This window comes from Crocuta crocuta, unplaced genomic scaffold, assembly GCF_008692635.1.
Source record: "Crocuta crocuta isolate KB4526 unplaced genomic scaffold, BGI_CrCroc_1.0 scaffold636, whole genome shotgun sequence".
Classification (NCBI taxonomy): domain Eukaryota; kingdom Metazoa; phylum Chordata; class Mammalia; order Carnivora; family Hyaenidae; genus Crocuta; species Crocuta crocuta.
This window is the reverse complement of record NW_027530380.1, coordinates 618,144-625,794: the sequence shown is the minus strand read 5'-3', so window position 1 is coordinate 625,794 and position 7,651 is coordinate 618,144. Positions and strand designations below refer to the sequence as shown.

Here is a 7,651-nt window from a genome sequence, read left to right as displayed (position 1 = left end):
CCCCTCAGTTCAGAGTTCATGGAGACCTCCGTGAAGGCCGCGTGCCCGTGTCAATACGCACTTTGTGCCCCGCACAGAGCACAGCTCCTCGGGCGTCCCCAGAGAGCCGTCACATGCCCCCACCTGCCGAACCTGGCGTCAGGTGGAGGGGCGTCCTAACCTCACAGGCACACCTAGCCGGAGGCCACTGCAGATGGAGGCCACCAGCGTGGGCAGAGAGACCCCCACATCTGGGGGCCCAGCACTTCCACATTTTCTGCAATTATCGAAGAAGAGATGCAAACCCAGAGCGGGCTGTGGTCCCCTCCAGGCACCCGGAACTTTCTGGACTCTTCCAGGACATTCTGGAAACCCCAGTGCCTGATGCTCCAAGCATTACGATTCATGGAAATGGCCCCGGGCTTCAGCTCATGCTTCTGAGGAAGAACGATGCCAGCCACCCAGGCATTGCTGGGGCCTCACCCCATCCCCCGGTCCTCCCTGAGCCGGCCGGGTCCAGCCCCGCCCAGGCCACATGTCCCTCGCGCTCCGGTGTTTGTTTTTTTTTTGGTGTCCCTGGCGACGCCTGGTTCTGCGGGTCCCTGTGCTTTCCAAACCTCTCCAGGTGACTCCAGTTCACAGCGAGGGCCGCGGGACCCCACCCCAGGCCCTTGAGACAGTCTGCCTGCGAAGGTCTCCTGTACCTGCTCTGCCCGCCCCCAGCCCTGCGCTTCACCCCGTGTCCAACCCTGGGCTCCTCCTGCAGCTCTGAGCCCCACCGCCGCCTGGCAGCAGCGAGACGGGCATGCGTCCAGGTGGGGCCTGCTTGTCAAGGGGACCCTGAGCCACCGGGTGTGTGCTGTGAACAATGTCGGTCCGGGGAGGGGCCGGAAGCTCGGGGAGCGGGGAGGGGTTGAGCTGCAGGGAACCAGACACGGGGGGCGGCAAGGCTCTCTCCCCACATCTGCAGGGCTGAGTCACGGCAGAGAGAGCGGAGGATAAGGAGTGGCCGTGATAAGGGACTCCTGTGAAAGGGAGAAACCCTTTCCGACCCCCCACCCCCACCCCGTGCTCAGCTGCATCTCCAAGGAATCCTCCCTGGAAGAGAACTGACTCAGCCGGCTCACAAGGGGGGGACCCGAGAGTGGCTGATGCCTGGCACCAAAGCTGGCCTTTGAACGCCACGGAGGTCATGCGCCCTGCCCGCCCCTCCCCCTGCACAGTCGAGAATCCCCATATAGCCTCTGACTCCCCTAACCCTTAACCACTCACAACCTACTGTTGACCGGAAGCCTTAGCAAAGGGATAAACATCAATTAACACATTCTGTGTTTATATATATTATGTATTCTATCCTTTCAATAGAGCAAGCCCGAGAAAAGAAAGTGTCATTAAGAAAATCATAGGGGCGCTGGGGTCAGTCGGTTAGGCGTCCGACTTCGGCTCAGGTCATGATCTTCCAGTTCATGGGTTCAAGCCCTGCATCGGGCGGGCTCTGTGCTGACAGCTTGGAGCCTGGAGGTGCTTTGGATTCTGTGTCTCCCTCTCTCTCTGCCCCTCCCCTGCTCACCCTCTGTCTCTCTGTCTCTCTGTCTCTCTCTCAAAAATAAATAAACATGAAACAAAAAGAAAGAAAATCATAAAGAAGACAAAATACATTTATGCGCTGGACTGTATTGAAGGAAAAAAATCTGCGTGTAAGGGGACCCATGTAGTTCAAGGGTCACTTGCATTTTCAAAGGTGTGGCAGGAGGAGAGAGAAACCANCGGGTCCCACACTGAAGAGGCCGGGGAGGGGTCACCGTACAGGGTGCGCTGTGCTGTGAGGCCCCCCCGCGGCAACCCCCCTTGGCGGAGGGCGGCTCTAAGTTTCGTCGGAAGGTTTCTGACGCACCACCGACAGGGGACGCTGGAGGGGGACTCCGGGGAGGGTGCTGGCCTCAGCGACCTGTGACGCCTGCGGCGGGAAGAAGCCGGGCAAGCTGAGTCCTGCTGAGCCAGCCTCCAGCAAATCGGGCTCCCTGGGTGAATACGCACTTGGAACAATTGTGGGGTTTGCCATCAGGGCCTGCCGGTCGGGTCAGACGTGCCAAGGGACAGCCGCCCCCACGGCGGAGGGTCAGGCGCCCCGCCGGGGACTTCCAGGGGACTCAGACGGATCAGCCCCGCCCCGCAGCACGGCGGCAGGTCTTTATGGCACAAGACCCTCCAGGCTGGCACTCTTGTCAACAACTGGATTTCCCTCCCAAGTGCAAGGCCAGCAAGTCCTCGCGTCCGGGATGAATGGACTCCAACCTGGAGGCGCAGAGTGGGGGCGAGGGACGGCAGTGGCCCCCGGAAAGCCGGGGGGAGGCAGAGCTCCCCCCGATGAGGCGGGCGGGTGACGGAGCGGCCTCGTCCGCCACCTCGGAAGGTCACTGGCCGAGTCCCTCACGTCACTGGGAAAGAGCTGTTTTGCACCAGCCGGGAAGCGCATGCTTTGCTCGGTGCTGAATTGTGGGAGAAGTCCCCGGGCCGGCCCCGCACGCGCGTGTCGCCCGTGAGGACGCGGCCAGTGTGACCAGCACCCGCCCAGACACGGACGCTCACTTCCGTTGCAGTTTTCCGATTTCCCGTTTGTTCTGTCGGGGCCGCTCGTAGCGGGAAGGCGAGAGCCTCCCCCGGAAGCCTCCTGCACCAGCGTGAATTGGCAGAGACTCGGGGGCTTGCATGGCCCAGAGGGTTCGCTCAGCTCCCGGGGGGCCAGCGGGTGCTGCCCGGCCCCCAGAGCCCGTGTCCCCCTGTGGCCACGTGCTCGGTGCTGCTGTTGAACTCGGCTCCAGCACGCCCCCGCTGCCCGTCTGGGCCAGACCTGATCAGGTGCTTGGGCGTCCCCGCGCCGCTCCAGGAGGCCTGTGGATTCCAGGGCTTGTCACTCTCCGCCGTCAGTGGCTCCCCGCACCCAGGCTCGTCTGGGGGCCCCACGGGTGGGCTTGAGAATGTGTGGACCCTCTTTTGTCCGTGACCTCGGTTAGGAACCACTCCCACCTGGGGGGATAGGTCTTCCCCTTCCTGCAGGCGACTCCGTGCCCCCGGACACGTCTGCCCGCCTCCCCCCAGCACGGCTCCCTGGGGACACTGCAGGGGGGGCACAGCCAAGCCACAGAAGGTCCCGTCTCCCCCCCCCCCCCCGGGGACCCACTCTCCAAACCCCTTCCCTGTACTCTCACCACCTTTACCCACACGGTCAGAGCAGCAGGCGGCGCCTTCCCAGCCTCGACAGCGACAAAGATGTGGCATTGCACCCCCTTCGCCACCTGCCTGGGGGCGCTGAACTCGTGCAGACCCTGATTGCTTGAACCCCGAGTCTCGAGAATTTGGGGTGGGGAGCGGGACGGGAGGGGAGGCGTGCAGGAGGAGGGGCGGGTCCTCCTGGTCTCAACTCGGGACCGGCCCATTCGGAGCATTTGGAAACAGGAGACATGGGACTTTGTCCTCCTTCCTGGTTCTTCTGGAAGCTTCATGCATCCCAAAGCCCCCTTGCTCTAACTCCCAGGGCACGGCCCACGCAGGCAGCTCAGCTCTGACTGTGCTCTGAGGCTCCAGATGCAGCCCCACGAGATCCTGTCCCCTCAGTGCAGCTCATCTCCTTTCGGGTGTTAGCAGGAAAGCGCACTGAGCAAACTGATTTATACTAAAGTGAAAGTGGCTGATAGATAGCTAACCCTCTAAGAGCCATTAGCATTTTCTAGAAAGCTGGTTTCTAGCCAAATTATCACTGATTAGTAGGCTTCACATTTATGCCAAATCAAAGGAAACTGGGGGGCGGGGCGTAGAGGGGACATTGGAGGGTAGAGGCACAGAGCAGGCCACTTCGAAGCTCTCCCCTCGATGCCGCTCCTCTCCTCGTCCAGCTCTCTGCCTCGATGGGACACAAGTGCGGGACGTGGGGAAGGTGTCCCTGGACCGAGTCCCAAGGTGCTAGCCCCACGCCAGAGCTCCTGATGGGATCGCCCTCTGTGGACCCTGGACGCCCCCCGTACCGTCTTGAGGTCCTTGCTGACCCCGGGGTTCTTCTGGCTTCACCGGAGTGACCTTGGTCCAAGCTGAGCAGCCGCTTGTGTCCGTGCGCCCACCGCGCCCCACGGTTAGGGCCCCCGGAGGACAGAGTCTGCCCCTCCCGGCCTCGCTTGGGCACACAGAGCCGTGGAGACCGGGGGGCAGCTCGAATGACACAGGTCAGCCCCTCGACCCCCGGGGGCGGCCAGGTGACCGGCTCCCCGACGTACGTGGGCCACCACCCTCCGCCTCACCTCCCGTCAGTCAGGACTAGCGGTGGATTCTCCGTCGCCGCTCAGCCCCGAGTCCCAGCTTCTGCTGACTGGGGGTCGGAACAGGCGTCCGAGGCTCAGAGGTGTATGTGAAGCACGTGCTGTGTGCAGGCGCCGTGTCAGCCCCTCCGCGTGGGCCGCCCAGGCTCGCAGCACCAGGAGCGTCACTGCTCGCAGCCCCAGTGTCCCCAGGGCGGCACGTGGGCCCCAGGGCCTCTCCGCAGGGGCCGGCCAGAGAGGAGGGCGCGGCGGGGCAGGCAGCACAGGCGGGCACAGCTTACCGTCCGACGCGGTGGGCGTGGGCGCGTCCAGAGGTGGAGACAGAGACAGACCGAGGGGCCCAGAGACAGAGAGACTGAGAGACAGCAACAGGAAGACAGAAAAGGACAATGAGACACACAGAGGGAGAGAGAAGACGGGGGGCTCTAAGGGGGGACACCCCGAGGATTTTCAGATGGAGGCAGGGGCGCTGAAATCGCTCGATGCCGGGCGGTTTCCTGGAGGGTCGGTATCTAGGTCACAAATCCTCTACGAGACACGTTCCTTGGCTAATGAGGACAGCTCCTTCCCCTCGGGTTGAAATTAGGGGCACGGATTTAATTTAACATCTTCATCTTCTGTGTGTGTGTGTGTTTTCTTTTCTTTCTTAACAGCGAGGTTTCTAGGCATAGGCAGGGCTTTTAATTCAAATCTGCGTGTATCCGAATCCCAGCGGGGAGTTTTCATCTTCCAGAGGCGTCTGTCCTCTCTCCCTCCCACACAGGGGGCCTGGGCGGCGCGGCCCAGAGCGGGCGGGTGGGAGGGAGAGAGGAGGGGGGCGTGGGGGAGGGTGCCCCGGGGCCGCAGACACACAGGCTGGGGTCGGGCTGGGGGAGGGCCGGGTCCACCCCCCAGGCCCCCCACTGAGGGCCCAGCCTCGCTCACACCCCATTTGTATCAGGGAGCAGTCAAGCTTCTCGTGTGGCACCTGCGTGCGCCCGGTGGCACCCTGTGCTTGCAGACGCCTGTCCCGCGGGGCCGGCGCCCGAGCCGGGCTCCTGGCATGTACTTATCTCTAGGCCGTGATGCACGAGCTCCCGGAGAGAGACTGAAGGCTGCCGCGGGACCGGGCATTCCTGGACGCTGGCATCACCGCTGAGCACCAGACAAGGGTTGCAGGCACGGCTGTCACCAGGTGACAAATGGGTCCACCCCGGAGGCAGGGCAGCTCCAGCCTCCTCCGACTCCTGGAGCGGAGAGGGGGTGGGGCGGAGAGGGGGCGGCCTCTGGAAGGCACGTCTGCGCCTCCCCAGACTGTCTCCTTTGTCCCCAACACAGCGGGGCGGTGTTCACGGACGCCTGGCTGCCGTCCTGAGCCCTCACACTCACAAACTCCCGGCGGTGCCCCCCCCCCAGGAAGGAAGTACCCTAAGGCCCCTCTCTTACAGTCAGGGAAACTGAGGCAGGAGAGGGTAAGTGGCCAGCGAGTGAAGGGGACAGGGTCCGAGCCAGGCTGCCTGAAGACGGGGACCGCCCTCCTGCCCACGGTGCCTGGTGTCGGGCACCATCGTCCCCAGCCTGCCGGCGAGGACATAGGTCTCAAGGACGGGAGTCCGGCCCAAGGTCACAGAGGTGGCGGGCGGCTGGAAGGAGCCGCAGCCGCTTCTGGCTGATGCCGGAGCCCAAGTCCTTCCTCCCACTGAATGGCCGGGAAGCCTGGCCCCACGGGGGCGTGGCCCCGAGGCTGCAGTGAGGTGACCCCAGGTGCCCCTCGAAGGGCGTCCTGTTGGCAAGCAGGCCCCTGGCTCACCGTCCTTCCTGCATCCAGTGGTCTCCCGGTCGGTCGGCGGCTGCCCGTCTAAACGGCCCCCGGCCCTCGGCGCGGCTCTCTTCCCACAACTCTTACGTTCCCCGAGGTGCTTCGAGGATTCAGGCAGGGATGGTCAGGTCACGTTGCCGGGGAGGTCGGGGGACCCGGGTTAGGGTTCTGCTTCCCTCGGCATCGGCGTGGCCATCCCCTGCGCTGTCCCCACGCGGTGGCAAAGCCGTCACCAGCGGCCCCAGGCTCTCAGGCCCGACCACTGCCAGACCGGCTCAGGTCACCGCATGGTCACCCCTGGACCCATCACTGGAGCCCAGGGCTTCCAGGGCTCGAGGCCCAGCTGGACCACGAGCCTCCCCAAAGCTGGAGAGAGGTCAGCCCCACCCGGGCCTCACGGCCAGAGCGGTGACGGCGGCCTCCAGGGAGGGCTGGGGCCCCGCCCCGGAGGGAGCCTGGGCCACCCGCCCCTGGAGACCACGCCTGCCAGCTCTAAGCCCCTGGGGACGCGGGGGACGCGGGAAGGGACCCAGGAGCCCATGTGTGTCCCCTCGGTGTCCGGGATGTGGGGGTGCGTGGCCGCTCATCGCAGCGTGAGCCACGCTCTCCCAGGTGCCCAGAGCAGTGTCGGGTGAGGCCCCCACGGCAGCCGCTGGAGGCGTCGCCCTCCTGCGCCCCAGCCTCGCCCGAGTCGCCAGGACACAGGCCCGCTCGCGTCCGGGCGGAAAATGTTTCCCTGGAGGTTTCCTCCCCCGCCCTGCCCCCACGGCCCCCACGGCCCCTCCCCAGCCTCTCCCTGGCGAGCCCGTCCCTGCGCCCCCCCCATCCCTGTGGACCCGCCTGTCCTGGAGTCTCGAACAAGTGACATGAACAATTTTCGCTCCTTCCTCTGACGTCGTACAGAGTCCTCGAGGCCCTGCGGTCGCAGCACGTGTTCGCGCCTGTGCTGTTCGCCCCGACGAGATTCCGCCGAGGGCACGGGCGCGGCTTGTGCGTCCGCCCGTCTGCTGGTGGGCAGTGGGCTGTTTCCGCCGCGAACAGCGACCCGGTTTGCACACCCTGCGGGCAGAGCCCCCGAGCGGCACCGCTGGGGCACGCGGCCGTCCTGTGTCTCAGGAACGAGGCCGGGCCGTTTTACACATCCACGGCGGCTTTGCTTGTTTTTGTTTGTTTGGTTTTTGGGGGGTTTTGTTTTTGTGTGATTGCCTGGTTTGCAGCGTTGCTGGGAAGCCACCACAATGGGGCTGGGTCCCTGTCACTTGCAGGCATTCGACAGACGGTGCAGAGTGGCAGGGGCGAGGGGTGGGGGGCATCGTCAGGCCCCGATCTAGACGTGAACTCTGGTGTGGGCACTCCGGCTGTGTGCCCTTGAGGGAGCTACTAAACCTCTCTGGGCCTCCCTTCCCTCATCCATCCAGCAGGGCTGTTGGGAGGCCTGAACGAGCCCTGAGGTGCCCGGATCAGCCCTGGGCCACAGCGAGCGGGACGGAGGGCTCAGCACGCCCGGGCTCGAGCCCGCGGCTGTGTGGTCATCGCTGCCGCCCTGCAGGGGGGGGGCCGCGCG

General features: G+C 64.7%; 1 protein-coding gene across 1 annotated transcript in view; it reads right to left on the bottom strand.

Annotated features, from left to right (window-relative positions):
* LTO1 (LTO1 maturation factor of ABCE1) overlaps positions 1 to 2,377 on the bottom strand; it is a 179,746-nt gene extending 177,369 nt beyond the window's left edge. The window contains exon 1 of the mRNA XM_077766518.1: positions 2,373 to 2,377. The gene's annotated coding sequence lies outside the window, so the exon portion shown is untranslated. The remainder of the gene's footprint in view (positions 1 to 2,372) is intronic.
* Positions 2,378 to 7,651: the final 5,274 nt, after the last annotated feature.